The sequence below is a fragment of the Podarcis raffonei genome, chromosome 2 (assembly GCF_027172205.1).
Source record: "Podarcis raffonei isolate rPodRaf1 chromosome 2, rPodRaf1.pri, whole genome shotgun sequence".
NCBI classification, from domain to species: Eukaryota; Metazoa; Chordata; class Lepidosauria; order Squamata; family Lacertidae; genus Podarcis; species Podarcis raffonei.
Window position 1 is genome coordinate 30,959,983 of NC_070603.1, and position 16,162 is coordinate 30,976,144.

Below are 16,162 nucleotides of genomic sequence, written 5' to 3' on the forward strand. Positions count from 1 at the left end.
ACCTCTAACTCTAGTCCAGACCATCTGGTCTAGTTGTTTGCCCTCACCACTGGCCTTTATGTTGTCTCAGTCAATATCTTTCAGTAAAAGCTTTCCTCTCCCCTTCCTGCTGTGGCTTTTGTTTTACCTTTCCTTTGAATTTTAGAACTTTAGGGCAAGTTTTTAAAAAATGTATCAAGCAATTCCATTCCTCTCCTGATGGAGGAAGCTAATCGAGGTTTATAAATGTGTCTCTGGCATGGTTCATTACCTGCGATGACATATTGAGAGCCATGAATGGTCTGATACCAGCAAATCAATTTAAAATTTAATCTGAGGGAAGGTGGGGGGGGGGAGGAGAGAGAAATAGAAAGAAAAGGAACAGTGTGCATAGAGATGGCTTAGGGTTTGCAACATGTTACCAAACATTTCTTATCAGAATAAACTGAGCAGCTGAGCAGCATTTTCACTCTGCTAGCAGAACACTTACTGTATACCAGCTGCCATGCAAACACATGCTCACACAGACATGCACAGTATATACACACACCTGATTTGCTGGTGATTAATTTGTATAATTAGTGTTGTGTTGAATCAGTGCATGCAAATGCCAGTGTGAGCTTTGTTCATAATTTATTGTGGGGGTTTTTTGGGGGGGGGACAGGAGGACTGGGAAAGTGCAACTCAAATCTGCTTCCTGGAATATTGTGGGATCTTTTTTATGCTTTCCAATCCAGCAAGGTTCTTTATATTTCTACAAGAATGCATTGCTGATGAAATTATCAGTGCCCCACATTGGAATCTTTTAAATGGGTTGACAGTTGTTAGAATGTGCCAAGACCTTTTCCTGGGTGAGCAAGCCTTTGTGGGTTGTTGCTAATAGGTGATGCCCCTGGCTACTGGCTGCATTCTAGGTGGGCTGGCTATTCAGGATAGCACAGGTAGAGCACAGATGGCCTATCATTCCTTGCTGTCTCAGGAAAAGGACCCAGCTCATTCTAAATAATTTGGCAACCACCCTTCAATGCAATGCAATCCGATTTAACATTCTCTCAAAACTGCGAAGGCACTTAATGTCTTAATACACATAACAGGAACAGTGGTCAGTGCTGGGCCTCTGCACACCCTCTAATGGGTATTGGATTGCACTAGTGATCATTGTATTGTTTTGGTAATGGACCAAGATGTGCACTGAGTGAATAGGTTATTTAATGTAATAGAGGCTCAAGGTCTCACTGTTAATATGTTGCAACAATTACATTTTAGATTTTCTCATTATGTTGCATAATTTAGCAACGCAATCCTTCATAATTGTATTTGTAAAAAGCGTTGTTTTGAGAGTGCATCCTGTTCTCATCTTGCTAGTGATTAGAAAGCCCCCCCCCCTCTTTTCAAGGAACTTCCATGGGTGATTGAGCTCTTTGTTTAGAACATATTTAGAACTCTGCACACACTGAAAACTTCTTAAGCTATGTGATGATCTGTTACTACTAGAGATAAAAAGTATGAAACAAGTAGGACAAGATAATAATAATAATAATAATAATAATAATAATAATAATAATAATAATAGAGGTAAAAGGTAAAGGGACCCCTGACCATTAGGTCCAGTCGTGACCAACTCTGGGGTTGCGGCGCTCATCTCGCTTTATTGGCCAAGGGAGCCGGCATGCAGCTTCTGGGTCATGTGGCCAGCATGACTAAGCCGCTTCTGGAGAACCAGAGCAGCGCACAGAAACGCCGTTTACCTTCCCACCAGAGCAGTACCTATTTATCTAAGTCTCAGCTTGAAAGTCTTCCAATGACATGCATGCTCTAAGCAAGGATTCATTTCGTTAAAGGTAACTTCTGCTGTTGCATACAAAACTCCATATGTTAACACATTATTGGTATACCAATAATATAAATATTGTAAAAAATAAAATTGAAAGTGCAGTGCTTCATTGAGAAATAATAGAAAACCGAAGTTGTGAGGAATGGAGGTCCCCTGGAATATAAACATGTGACAGATCCTGTTGTGTTGTGTGATCACCATGTGTAGAATTAGACATACATGCATGCTAGAGGCTTGAGACTTAGGGCAGCTCATAGGAGCAGGGAACATATCACAGTAGCTGAACAAGTTTCTTTGCACTTAAGAGTTAGGAGTTGTTTACGGAAACCCTAGAAATGATGGCACTGAATCTGCTAGAGAGAAGTATGGCACCTGAAGCTGCATCCTTTTGGATGCTTAACCTGAGAACTACTTAAGGGCTGCTTCATGGACCCTGTTTTCAGTGCATACCTCACACACAAGCAACTGAAGGTTTAGGAGTTGGAAATGTGTTTTGATGCAGCTATTTGATGCATGGGAAGGGCTGTCGCTCAGTGGTAGAGTATCAGCTCTGCAGGCAGAAAGTCCCAGGTGCAGTCCCTTGGCATCTCCAGGTAGAACCTTGGGCTGAAACCCTAGAGAGCTGCTTCTAGTCAGTGTAGACAATACTGGACTAATGGTTTGCCATAGTATCTTGAAGCTTCCTATGTTCTTTGAATGTGTAGCTACATTTGAAGACTCATTCATTCAGACCATGTTGTTTAAAGTGGCCCTGCGTCTGGGAGAACATGTGAGCCCATCCAATGGAAGGGTGTTTAGTCATAACTAGAGGTAGAATAATGTGAAATGGCGCATGTCTTTCTCCAACCCATCCCATATGGAAGCTATGCATTTTTATTGCATGGGTCAGAAAGGTTGTGGTTTTATGGCTATATACTTGGAGCATTGAAAAACTAGAGTAGGAACATATGCAAAGGCTTTTACTAGAATGGGTGGGTAACCACAAGAAGAGACTTTTAAAGGTCAAAATGTATCCTCACTCCTTGTGCTTAAAGGGAACCATCTGGCCACATTTTGAAAATGTGTCTGGAAATTAAAATGCATAACCTTGTTGTAGCCAAAGGACAGGGGCTTAAATGGGGACCTTGGATTTCTAGGCCATTACAATACTTCATAGACTCTAGTGGTTAATGTATTCTCTAATCATATGCTAATTCCTTTGCGAATAAGCCACATTTGCACTTCTCACAATTTTAAAGTCTCTACAGAGCTGAGATTTAGGGCCCAGCCAGATGTGCTAGAGCCATTCATTTGTATGTGCTCCCTATTCAGTCACAAGTGGCAGTTGCGGGCATCTTATTTTAACAGTAAAAGGAGCATGTGGGAAAGTGGATGCTAAGACTCCACTCTCCTCTAACACACACACGCACACCTTTCCTCCCTGCAGTCTGTTGCTCTACTAATTGACTTTCTCAGCTCTGATAGTGGGAATGAGGGTGAAAAGTAGTTAGAACATCAGACTGAGAAGTGCAGGAGGGGGCAGAATTCGGTGACCATATCCCACTTGATCCTGTTGCCATTTTTTAAAAAAGACCTCTACCAGTTGTGTCTGGTGCCCATTGGCACTGGCAGGGTGTAAGGCAGGAGGCCAACAGTAGGTGGAGCCAGAGCCAGAGCCGGCATCAGCCAAAGCCAACTAATTCTTGTATGCTCCCATCTTCCTCTCTGCGGAGTTCTACAAGGAGAGCACAGAGACGGAGGCTGTGACACATTGCCTGCTTAAAACGCAGTGAGGTCATTTCCCCCTGCTGCGTTTCAACTCACATTTGTGTGTTGCTGTACACATCATACGGCTTATATTTTCAAATCAGATCAAAGTGACTTGGGGGACAACAGAATGGTTGTAAGGAAGAAGGCAAACGGCCCGGTGTGTGTGTGACTGAGCTTGCTGGTGGGACTGTGCCCCATTTGAACCTGCCTCCACTGACCTTTACTCTCTATATTTGACCAGGTTGCATATGTGAGAAGAAGAAGCCGTCTTCCACTTCTGTGCCTCATTATGACCCTGCAGTTCCTTCTCATCCAGCTGGATGAAAACATCTGTAATTTGCATCCACGTTGAAGTTTATATATTTCTACACTGGCTGAAGTCGGGCCAGTAGAGGCATTGCTTTGGTTGTTCTGTGCATCCTGTGAAAAAAGATTCTGATGCTGTTTTATCAAATCTATCTCTGGGGAGCAATGTGAGTAGAAAGAGTACCCCCCTCTCCCCACTTCTTCTTCTTCTTCTACTTCTTCTTCTTCTTCTTCTTCTTCTTCTTCTTCTTCTTCTTCTTCTTCTTCTTGAGGTTATAAGAGGCCTGTGGCTGGAAAAATGCTGCTGCCACCATTGGAAAAGTGAGTGAGCGACTGCCTGTGGATGCCCTGTGTTTTCTGGAGTGCTAATGAGATGGATAGGATTAGCATTCAGCCCTGGCCTTAGCGGCTGCAGCTTCAGCTAAAGTCAAAGGGGAGCTGTGTCAGCTTGTGTCAGGGGCAGCGTTTGGCACACAATGTTAATAAAGTGTAAACTTCATGACCAAAAAGGGGGGGGTACAGAGAGGCTTTTTTCCTCTTTGCAGCCAGGGAAATAAACTTTCTTGATCCAACTGATCAGCTCATAAAAAGGAAAAGAGAGTTTGCAATAGATAAACAGAGATTGAGGTAAAGAAAAGTGCTGCTGTTCACACAGGATTATGCTGACATGGTGAGTTCGGATAACATGGTTTTCCAATACCTGTGAAAGGGAAAGCAAAGGTGTAGATCATAGGGAATTGTAGAATCAGAGAATTGGAAGGGACCCTGAGGATTATCTGGTCCAACCCCCTGAAATGCAGGAATATGCAGCTGTCCCATGCGGGGATCAAACCTGTGACCTTGGCATTATCAGAACCACACTCTAACCAACAGAGGTATCCAGGCACAAGATGATGGTGGTGACTCTCTGGATGACCAGCTGCATGTTTTATTCCAATGGAAAGCAGGTAGCCGTGGTGTGTGGTGAAATTTATTTGTAGGGGAACAGTTAGGGCCAGAGGCGCCAGCTTGCAAGGGTGATGGGGTGTCGCATGCGTGAGCAACACACCTCCCTCCCTAAACTGGGCAGAAGCTTCCCAGGCTTTGGGAAGGAGGCGCCAGGCTTTAATCTTTTAATACTCTAATTTACTGGGGAGATTTAGGGGACTACCCTAGTCCCCATAGTCCCCTGACTAAACACCACGGGCAGTGGCTCTGCTTCCGTAGACTAGCTTTTCAGAGGTGGTAGGCTGGAGGGAGAGTTCCTTTGTCTCCCACTCAACTCTAAGAGGCCAGAGGGGAAGCAATTTTGATAGGCACCCCAAAACACAACACAGGGTGTGTGGCATTGAGAAGCAATTGCTCCCACACCTGCAGTCAGAATGGACCTTGCACAGATACTGATGTTAGGTAATACAGTGGTACCTCGGTTTAAGAACAGCCCTGTTTACAAACTATTCGGTTTACGAACTCCACAAAACCAGAAGTAGTTCCTGGTTTGTGAACTTTACCTCGGTCTAAGAACAGAATCCAAACGGTGGAAGGGCACCAGCGGTGGGAGGCCTCATTAGGAAAAGTGCACCTTGCTTTAAGAACGGTTTTGGTTTAAGAACTGACTTCCAGAACAGATTAAGTTCGAAAACCGAGGTACCACTGTATCCACCCAGGGAATTACCTGCACTGTGGAAGTCTTCCTTAAAGTTTAATATGCTTTATCTCATGGCCAGCCCTCTAATTCAGGCAATAAAGGTGTGGTCCTTGTTTATCCATTATAATTTTATGCATTGAATTTATATCCCAACCTTTCCCCCACAGAGGAGCCCAGGGCAGCAAGCTATTTTCGCATTTTGCATTCAACTGTTGGCTTGAAGGGTGGAATAGACATCTAAGAAATAAAATAAGAAATATAATAAATAGTCCACTGCATTAAAAGAAAAGTACAAAATTGGCTCAGTAGCTCTTGCTCGACGTAAGCCCTGAAGTAGCATCCGTAACTCATGTAGGAGAATGGAGCATCTCTGTACAGGCTAAGCCTCAGTTCTGTTATTGGAGAAGTTCTCCTGCACCATTGAAAAGGGAGATGAAGGGCATCCAAAATCATCCTGGGGTTTTTTTGTGACAACTCACAGGAACGGAAGCGGGGAGAAACATAGATTCAATCATATAGGATCCTGACTTTCTCAGGACACATATGGAAATACTTGGGGTGCTGCTGAGTTCGTGAAAGTAACTCTGAAAGGTGTAAAGATGAGATGCTTCTCTTCTTCTTCTTCCTCCTCCTCCTCCTCCTCCTCCTCCTCCTCCTCCTCCTCCTCCTACCACTCCTCCCAGAAACCAGGCAACTGGTATGAATCTGTTGAGCGCACATGGTGATGATTACACCGAGTCAGATTATGGGTGTGCTGTCCTTTTCTATGGCTGTTAGCAGCTCTCCTAGAACTCAAGCAGAGCTCTCCTGCGACGCTGCACCCTGTAAATTCTTGGACTGGGAATGCTGGGGTTGAACCTGCGACCTTGTTGTGGGTTGTTTGTTTTTTTTTTTTTTTTTTTATAAATTTTTTTATTGCTTTTTTCCAGAATCTAAATCCATCATCAATAACACAACAAAAGCGGTTTTACAGAAAGAAAAAGAAATTAAACAAGAAAAAATTCATTTTTCGAAGTCTTTTTTTTTTTTTTTCATCATCCACTGGACTTCCCCATCTCCTCCATCCCTGCATTCTTTATAATAAATATAAACAGCAAATTAATACCTTGTTTCCTGTGTTTTTGTATTTTCATCTAATTATTCACTCTGAAATTAAAACTTTTCTCAATCATTAACTTTGTTTCTATCAACTCCGAATTTCAATACTGAAGCATATTTACCTCAAACCTTAGCAAATTTTTAACATTCATATATCTTATAATGTTTTTGTAAATAGTCCTTAAATTTTTTCCAATCCTCTTCCGCAGCCTCTTCTCCCAGGTCTCGGATTCTGCCAGTCATTTCGGCTAGTTGCATATAGTCCATCAGTTGTGTGTGCCATTCTTCCAGTGTGGGTAGCTCCTGTGCCTTCCAGTATTTAGCTATGAGAATTCTTGCTGCAGTCGTTGCATATAGAAAGAAGGTTCTGTCTTTCTTAGGTATCCTCTGGCCCACAATGCCCAAGAGGAAGGCCTCTGGTTTCTTCTGAAAGGTATACTTAAATACCTTTTTCAACTCGTTATAAATCATTTCCCAGAAGGCCTTCACCCTCGGGCATGTCCACCAGAGGTGGTAAAAAGTTCCTTCAGCCTCCTTACATTTCCAACATTTATTATCAGACAAATGGTATATCTTTGCAAGTTTGACTGGGGTCATGTACCACCTGTACATCATTTTCATAATATTTTATGAAATATTTTATGTGGGTTGTTTGTGCTGTATCACTGGGCTGCTGCAGTTCTTGTGTATGTTGGCTGCACTTCTCTGCCATGCTGCTGAGCTGCAGGATTGATATTCCAGGACCAACGGAAAGAGACGGCCAGCTCGCTTGTGTCAGAACCTGAACTCAGAATTGCTGTCAGTGACAGATCGTCCCACACCACGCTTTCCCTGATTTTAGAACTATAGCTTATCTCATGATCCTTCTCCCACTTCCTGCTTTTTTCAGAACTGCGGCAACCCAGGGTACAGACGCAACTTTAGAAACTCAGTAGGAGGTGTTTCTTCTTGACACATTCTGGAAGTGTGCGTGTGTGTGTACGATATATATATATATATATATATATATATATATATATATCTCCATCCTTCTCCGCAGCGGTAAAGAATTCCTCTTCTAAGTTAAGGATAAAAGATCAGCCACACAATATAAACACTCATAGAATCATAGTTGGAAGGGGATCCCAATGGTGACCTAGTCCAAGCCCCTGCAATGCAGGAATCTCAACTAAAGGATCCATGACAGATGGCCACCTAACCTCTGCTTAAAATCCTCCAACGAAGGAGAGTCCACAATCTCCTGAGGGAGACTGTTCCACTGTTGAACAGCTCGTACTGTCGGAAAGTTAATCACTACGCTTTGAAATGACGAATCGAGGTGTGCGCAATCTTAATTTTGCAGAAAAGTAGCTAATATGTTCCAATTTTGCTAACAAGTCTTCTTGTCATATTCACAATTTTCCCATTATTATGTACCATTCCCAGTCTCACATGACCAGGTACTTTTTACACACACACACACACACACACTTTTTCTCTCTCCCTTGTCCTTCTGTCTGTCAGGCCCAGATAAGCACATTCTGCTGGAGGCCACAGATCCTAAAATCATGGCACCAGTTCAGCATAGGACTTTTTCCCACATGGTAGCATGAGGTTGCCTAGCAATCCTGCACAATCTCCCTGTGGCAGCTGGCAGCTCCTTCTCTGCTGTGCTCTGGCTAATAGTGAGGCACCTTCTGATTTCCAGTGTCTTCCCCCACTTCTCCTACAGAGCGGATGCTGCTTTGTATTTGCACACATAGATTTCAGATACTGTACGGTCTTGTTGCCGATTGCTTATGAAGATCAGTAGCTTTGACACCCTTTCGCATTCTTAACACTGCTGGTTGAGGCAACTTAGGGAAGCGAACACTGCCACACAGACAGAACAAAGTAGATTGGCTAGACTCATATTCTCATCGGGAAATGGGAAATGTTAATTCAGAGGGAAATGGTGCTGCCAACCACAACTTTTGTCATGCAAAAAAGAGGATGCTAATAGGGTATAATGATTATAGGGACTAGGATTGGGGATGACTAAGGGCAGGGTTCAGCTAATGAGTCCACGCAGTGCAAGGACTTCCACCTGCACAATGGGACTCCCCCCTCCTTCTCCTCCTCCCATGTGCCCCACCCCCCATTGGTTTGGGAATGGGTGGGAGAATCCCCAGAACAGTGTGCAGGGAGGGATCATTCCATCTGGAAAGCCAAAACGCTCATCCTTGTGGAACTAATGGCATAGCACAACATTAAATTACTTCCAAAATTAGCCATGAAGCTCACTGGGCCAAATTGGGCTAGTTGCTGTATCTCAGCATAACCTACAGCATAGGGTTCTTGCGAGTATAACATGGGTGGGAGGAAGATCATGTCAGCTGCCTTGAGCTCCTTGGATGAAAGGTGGGATATAATGCAATAATAAATGAATATTTTAAAAATAAAATTAAAAAACTTGCACCTACAAGGCAAGCAAGTGTGAGAAATGTACACAAATCTATTGCATGTTGGGGTGCAATAAATAAATAAATAAATCCATTTCTCAATTGGGAACAGATATCCATGGATTTACCCCCCCACTTAATCAAGGATTGGTTGCCTGGGTTGATAAGCACTGTTTGAATACATTGCAGAGTCTAACATTTATGGAGAACCTGTGGACTACAACTCCCATCATCCCTGACCACTGGCTGCACTTGCTGGGGCTGATGGCAGGAGGATTCCCAACAACTTCTAGAAGGCCAGATATTTCCCATCCCTCCTTTATAGCCCCCTTCCCCAAAACAGTACAGTTACTTAGCAGCTTACAGACACTTTGGGGTGCATGGAGTGTTAGGGGAGGGGTCTGGTGCAGGACATGTCATGCTCCTTCTGGAGTAGTTGTCCATTGTCTCTCTGGACAAATGGATGACAACCACATAGACAGCTTATTCTACACCCCCAAGGAGGCCTAGATTGAGCACCGCTCAACAAAACTTCCGTTGATACTAATGATGAAGCCACTGTGCTGCTTGCTCCTTGTGAAATGTGAAGAGTTAAGTCACTGGCTGCAGGTAGCATTTACTTGTGAATCAGCTGTATGACAAGAGACAGCAGGTGGGTTCTTCCAGTGCTGAAAGAAACAAGCAAAAGATACTGATCATCTGCAAGATAGGCTGAACTTTCCCTTCACCAGCTGCCTGACCATTGTCAGGTTTTAAGATCAGCAGACAAGTTTGAAGGAAGATGCTTGACGGAGGGCAATAGGGCAGCCTTTATGGGTGGTTACACAGGAGACATGAAAAGTCTAGGTTGGGGAGAGAGGTACTGAGTTACGTAATAGAAGCTGGTAGCAGCAGCTGAGCTAAGGCAGGAGGTGAGAACTGAAGATATTTGTCCTAGAAAAGGCACTGTGTGCATTTTGCCCACGAAAGCATATGCCACAGTAAATGTGCTCGCCTTGGTGGTGCCACATGATTCTTTTTTTCAAAAAAAAGAAGCAACTTGATCCTTTCCTAATTTGCTTCCTCTTCTCTAAAAGTTCATAGGTCAAAGAGGAAAATGAATGAATATATACTCCTCGCACCACTGCTCCAACTCTTAAAGCAGAAAGGAAGAGAAGTTTACTGAAATTTGTAGGAGAGATTAGTTTGCTCCTGGAATATGTGGGTATATCCACATACTCTTCTTCTGTACTTTGTAAGTGCCATATCCAGTGATGGTGATACACACACAGAAACACATAAATACATTGAATAATTTAATCAGCCCCCTTGTCAACTCTTTCTAACCAGATTCAATAAACTATCAAATTTGTTAAGAGCTGGATCTTGTTACCAGTCAAACGGTTCAAACAATGACCTTAGGCAAGGCTGGTAATAGGAACAATAAATGAAACTCAAGAATTTGAACTAGGCTGGTTGTGTAATTATAATTATTAAAAGGTAAATGAAAGGAATAAAACAACAATAAAACCCAGTAGCATCACCAACTGGAGAACCCCCAGGGGAAGAAGGCTAAGAGCCAGGGGCTTGGTGGTGGGGCAACAAAGAGGGAGAAAAAGGAGAAGACTGAGAGCAGGAGGTGTCAGAAGCAGAAGAGGTAACAGGGTTTAGTGAGCAGGAGGAGACTGTGGCAGAAAGCAATTCAGACCCCGAGGCAGAATGGAGGCTGGAGAGGGAGGGGGCTAAGAGGCAGAGCTGAGGCAGGGTGCTGAAGAATCCAGGGAGTGTCCTGCTGTGATCAACTCCCCTCTTCCCTGCTCTACAGAGAAATGGAAAGGGCAGAGCAGAGAGTGGTTGTGCACAGACACAATCTGTGACTGCTTGGGAAAGGCGCTGGAGAGGAGGAGCCTTAGAGAGCAGTGCCTACTTGTTAGTCCTAAGTGAGGATCATACCTCTGCAATTCATGAAAGGGCCTTCTTAGCAGTGGCTCCCCAGCTTTTGGAATACCCTCCCTTTTGAAATCTATCTAGTGCCAACATTGGCTGGTTTTCAGACCCTGCTAAAAGCTTACTTCTTTAGCCAGGGTTTTTTGTTTTTTTTTAATGAGAGGTGTCTGAGAGTATTTTTTTTTTATAATAATATTTTATTAAGTTTAACAGTAAAAAGATACAACCAAACATAGAACAGTAAAAACACAGGAAAAATATAAGACACAACAATACAAGCTTTCACAATACATAAAATACAAACATTTAACCTAACAAGGGGGGGGGAAATCAGTCAACACACAAAAAATAGAATAGGAAAAAACACAAATCACTCTTTTCTAATTGTTCATCTTTTGTTAACTTATTTTCCTGACTTCCTCACGCCTCCCTTTTTTATATCCCTTTTTAACAGTTAGTTCAGCAAATTCGTATCCTACTACTTTGTCCTTCTATATTTTACCTCCCAAATTTATAATTTCAAATTTTTATCTCTTGTTACTAGAACCCCTTCATTTTATTTCAATGTCATCAGCATTCATACATTTTACAGTACTTCTGTAAATAAATTTTAAATTTCCTCCAATCTTCTTACACCAACTCTTCTCCCTGATCTCGGATTCTGCCAGTCATCTCAGCCATTTCCATATAGTCAATTACTTGCATCTGCCATTCTTCCAAGGTGGGTAATTCTTGTGTCTTCCAATGCTTTGCGATGAGTATTCTTGCTGCTGCTGTAGCATACATAAAGAAGGTTCTATCCTTCTTTGGCACCAATTGGCCAACTATGCCCAGGAGAAAGGCCTCTGGTTTCTTCACAAAAGTGTATTTAAGTACCTTTTTTATTTCATTATAAATCGTCTCCCAGAAAGCCTTAATCCTCGGGCACGTCCACCAAAGGTGAAAGAATGTACCTTCAATTTCTTTACATTTCCAACATTTATTATCGGGCAAGTGGTATATTTTTGCAAGCTTGACTGGGGTCATGTACCACCTATACATCATTTTCATAATATTCTCTCTTAGGGCATTACATGCCATAAATTTAATCCCAGTGGTCCACAACTGCTCCCAGTCAGCAAACATGATATTGTGTCCTATATCTTGTGCCCATTTAATCATAGCAGATTTTACCATTTCTTCCTCAGTACTCCATTTCAACAGCAAATTATACATTCTTGATAATATCTTAGCATTGGGTTCTAACAATTCTGTTTCCAACTTTGATTTTTCCACCTGAAAACCAATTTTTTTATCTTGATTATAAACCTCTCTTATTTGAAAATAATGTAACCAGTCTCGCACCTTCCCTTTGAGCTTCTCATAACTCTGCAATTTCAGCTTGTCACCTTCCTGTTCCAAAATTTGGCCATTTTGCCTCCATATTAAGTTTTTTCATAGCTTTCGCTTCCATAGGTGATAACCACCTTGGGGTTTTGTTCTCTAAAAAATCTTTATATCTTGTCCAGACATTAAATAGTGCTTTCCTTCTTTAGCCAGGGTTTTAATGCTGTTGGTTCTTAGGACACTGACTTTTGTAGTAAGGAGTAGTAGTTGTTCTACTGATGGATTGTATAGAGTTATAATGTTCTTACAGTAATTGTTGCACTGTTACAGTTTATATTTGAGGTATCCCACGCTGGTGGGCTAAAAGTACATAAGTAAATATTGTTCTTCATTTGCTCCCTTTCCCTTTTTATATTTATTTCTTTTTTAAAAAACTGTTACATTTTCATCTCTCTTGAAGCTCCTTCCATTGGTAGTTTACATTTCCAAACCAACAGTTTTATTTTCAATATAGTTTTATTTTCAGTCAAACACTCCTTTTCCTATACAGTGTCATATATCTAGAATGCCCTGCCGCCTGACATGAGGACTGCTTGGTTGTTCAGTCTTTTCAACCAATGCCTCTGTGTGTTTGCTCAGACCTTTACAGCCTAATCCCTTTCTCTCCATTATGTCTTTTAATTTCCTCCCCCACTTATCCCCCTTGTATTATTACCTCATAATCCTGAAGGGTGACCTGGGTTACAGGATGGGTTCAATGGTAGAGGACACATTTTGCATGTAGAAGGTTCAGTCCCTGGCACCTCAGATAACATGACTGGGAAAGACACCCTCTAATTGTGCCTGTCCGTTAGTGGAATGAACTTCCACTCATGCAATGCCACTTCCCCTTCTTCTTTCCCCATTTGCAGCCCACTGGCCACCCCTCTGATCTGAGGAGATTTGGGTAGCCAGGAAGGAAGGAAGGAAGGAAGGAAGGAAGGAAGGAAGGAAGGAAGGAAGGAAGGAAGGGGTGACATCTGCTCACATTGGTCACCACCAACAAGCAAAGAAGACGATACCTTTATTCCGTTGAAGCAGAAGAGAACGTCCCAAGGTGCTTCTAAATAACTTCTCCCTTTAAACATCTGACACATTTTGAGACTCTGTGTGCTCTTTGGAAAATTCTGAAACTGGCAAAAAATGAGCTAGTTTTCTCCAACTCTCTGGGAGATTGGAGAAAGAAAGGAACGGCTTTGTTTGTGATAGCTTTAGATTTCCCTGAAGAACAGTGCCTAGTGGTTCAAAAAGAACTAATGTAGACAAAGATATTAAAGTTATTTATAAGCATCTCAAGACGTCCTCTTTTGTTTTTGTGGTATCATAGAGAGTCGCTGCTAGTTGAAACAGACATTGCCTAGCTAGGTGGAACATCGATGGTCTGACTCATTGCTAAGCAGCTTCATATGCCTTTTGTCTTTTAACTTCTATGCAGCACCTAGTTCTCTATTGCACTTTCAAAATAACAAACTCTCTTATTAATTGTCAATAAATATTCATTCAACAGGCCTCACTTCTAAGTAATTGTAGTAAGGTTGATAATTCCACCATCAGAACCATGGGCAAGACTAATTATTGAGCACTAATGAAGGACTCATCCTCCTCCTTCTGTTGCCAGCATCCCAGTGGTGACATGGCTAGATCTAACTGAGCCTAAAACACTGAATATTCATTAGATACATGGCTGGAATTTTAAGCTGAGGTCAAGACACGAGTCTGTGAACCATTATAGTAATGCCACAGCAACTTGACCACTGCCTTCTGGCACCTTATTCATGCTGACGCATCAAACGTTCAACATTTCGACATATGCTGGTTTTAAAGAGAAGTAATTAAAACATACTTTAACAATGTTGTTTCAAACAGTTAGTTGTTTTTTATTGCAGCATCAGTTATAGATACATGTTGGCACTGCATAATAACATTAATTATACATAATTGCAAAAAAAGGATATGAAATAAGATATATAATATACCTGTTGTGGTGTTGATGTTTTTGCTCAGCTTCTCTCCACAATTTTGTTCAACCAACAAATTTGCTATGAATTACTGGGAAACTTATGCATGATCCTATCGCTGACTCAAGCCTGCTGGGGGAGTAGTGGGGGATGGAGTGAACTCTTACTCCCCTTGTGCTGAAAGATGAAGATTTGCCTGCACAGGGAAACTATGGCAGCACAGGGAATTTTCACTAGCATAACAATGTAATTGCAACACAAGAAAGAAACCGGTCAGGGATTGGACTGTGGTGTGTATGTCAGATATGCTGGTACAACTCCCTTGATACACCTGCAGAACACTCTGCTGACAGAGCCATTCCACTGGAGAAGATATGCTGGTGGAGAACCTACGGCTTTTTCTGTTGTATAAAAATATGTGGCCTCTGGCTACCGCACAGAGAAAATAACACATAAACGGCATGTCTCCAAAGGTGCAGAGGACCATGAACAATTCTGCACTGTTTGCAAAGGGGGATTTAGGGCAGTGCAACTGGTCCCCCCTTCCCCAGGCACTGAGCCAGGGTGGGGGCCCATTCCCACCTCCTTCCCAAAGCCTTGTTAGCGCTTCCCCAGCTTTGGGAAAGAAATGGGAGGCCTTTTGGACCCAGCCTTGTTTACCCAGTTTCGGGAAGGTGGCATGAGGGGTGGGTGTGTGTGTGTCAAATTTTGGCCATGCCATATTTCCAATGTCCACCCCTGTTTGGAGGGACTTTATTTCTTACACCTTGGACTTTGATGTACAAAGTTCTCTGTACTTGCCATATTGTGAAATTTGGATATCACGGTGGACCTTTCTATGGCGACTGTTTTCTATGAAGCAGCAATTATTACTTCGTCACTGCTCCTGTAACTTTTAGTTTGTTTGTGCTATTTGTTATATTTCCATTAAAAAAAAGTTTGGGGGGAAAATGTATATATGGTGATGAGATGGCTGGTGGGTAGAGATGTGTTTGGCACAAGAGGGGGAGGAGCACACTTATGCCAAATTCTGTATCCTTTCAGTCCACATCCATGCCCCCATTGATGGCAGAATTTTATACTTGCCCCAGACCTGGTGTAAGGGATTTCCCTCCTATTGAAAAAAAAGGGGGGCGCAGATTTTTATACCCCGATGGGCAGCTTTTTACACATGCTTACACTGAACCACATTTGCCATTTTAATGCTCGTTCAATTTGGAAGTTATTAGCAATTGCCTTTTGTTTTAACTGTCCTGAATAATTTGATATCATCAACAAACATGGCCTCCTGCAGCTTTTGAACCCCTGGAAGCTGTGATCGAGACTTGCGAGTGGAGTGGGTAGAGTTGGAGTGTAAAATGTCCTATGACATATGGGATTCTTTTCTGCTGCTGTGTCTGAGTGGGACTGGTTCTGTGGTTCCAGTCTGGGGTTGAGTCCCTGTATATCCCTCTCTTTTGACCCCACTCGGCTTTCTTTTTTTAACCAGACATGTGAAAGGTGGGTTGGGCCTTCTGCTCTCAACTCCCAGAGGGACTCAAACTCCTATCTCCTGCTTTGCAACTCCATGCCCTATGCCAATGGGGGTGTTGCTGCTGCTGCCACTGGTGGTCTGTGTTCACCTTTGTTGCATGTCCTGGGTCCTCTTTGGGGCTGCTTGCCAAAAACTCTCCCTGGATGGGTCTTCAGTCCTTGCCCCAAGGAGGGTTGTGTATGGTCTCCCCAGGGAGCTACGAAGGTGCTTTGTTGCACACCTTCTCCTCCTTCCCAGTGTGTGTTGTGCTCAAAAAATAATGGTTGTTGTGAGGAACACAAGGGGATTCAAATCCTGTTCTGCAAGGGATTGGCAGTACTTGGGCTATTCTTCACTGTGTCACTGGGGCAGATGGTTTGGGACTAT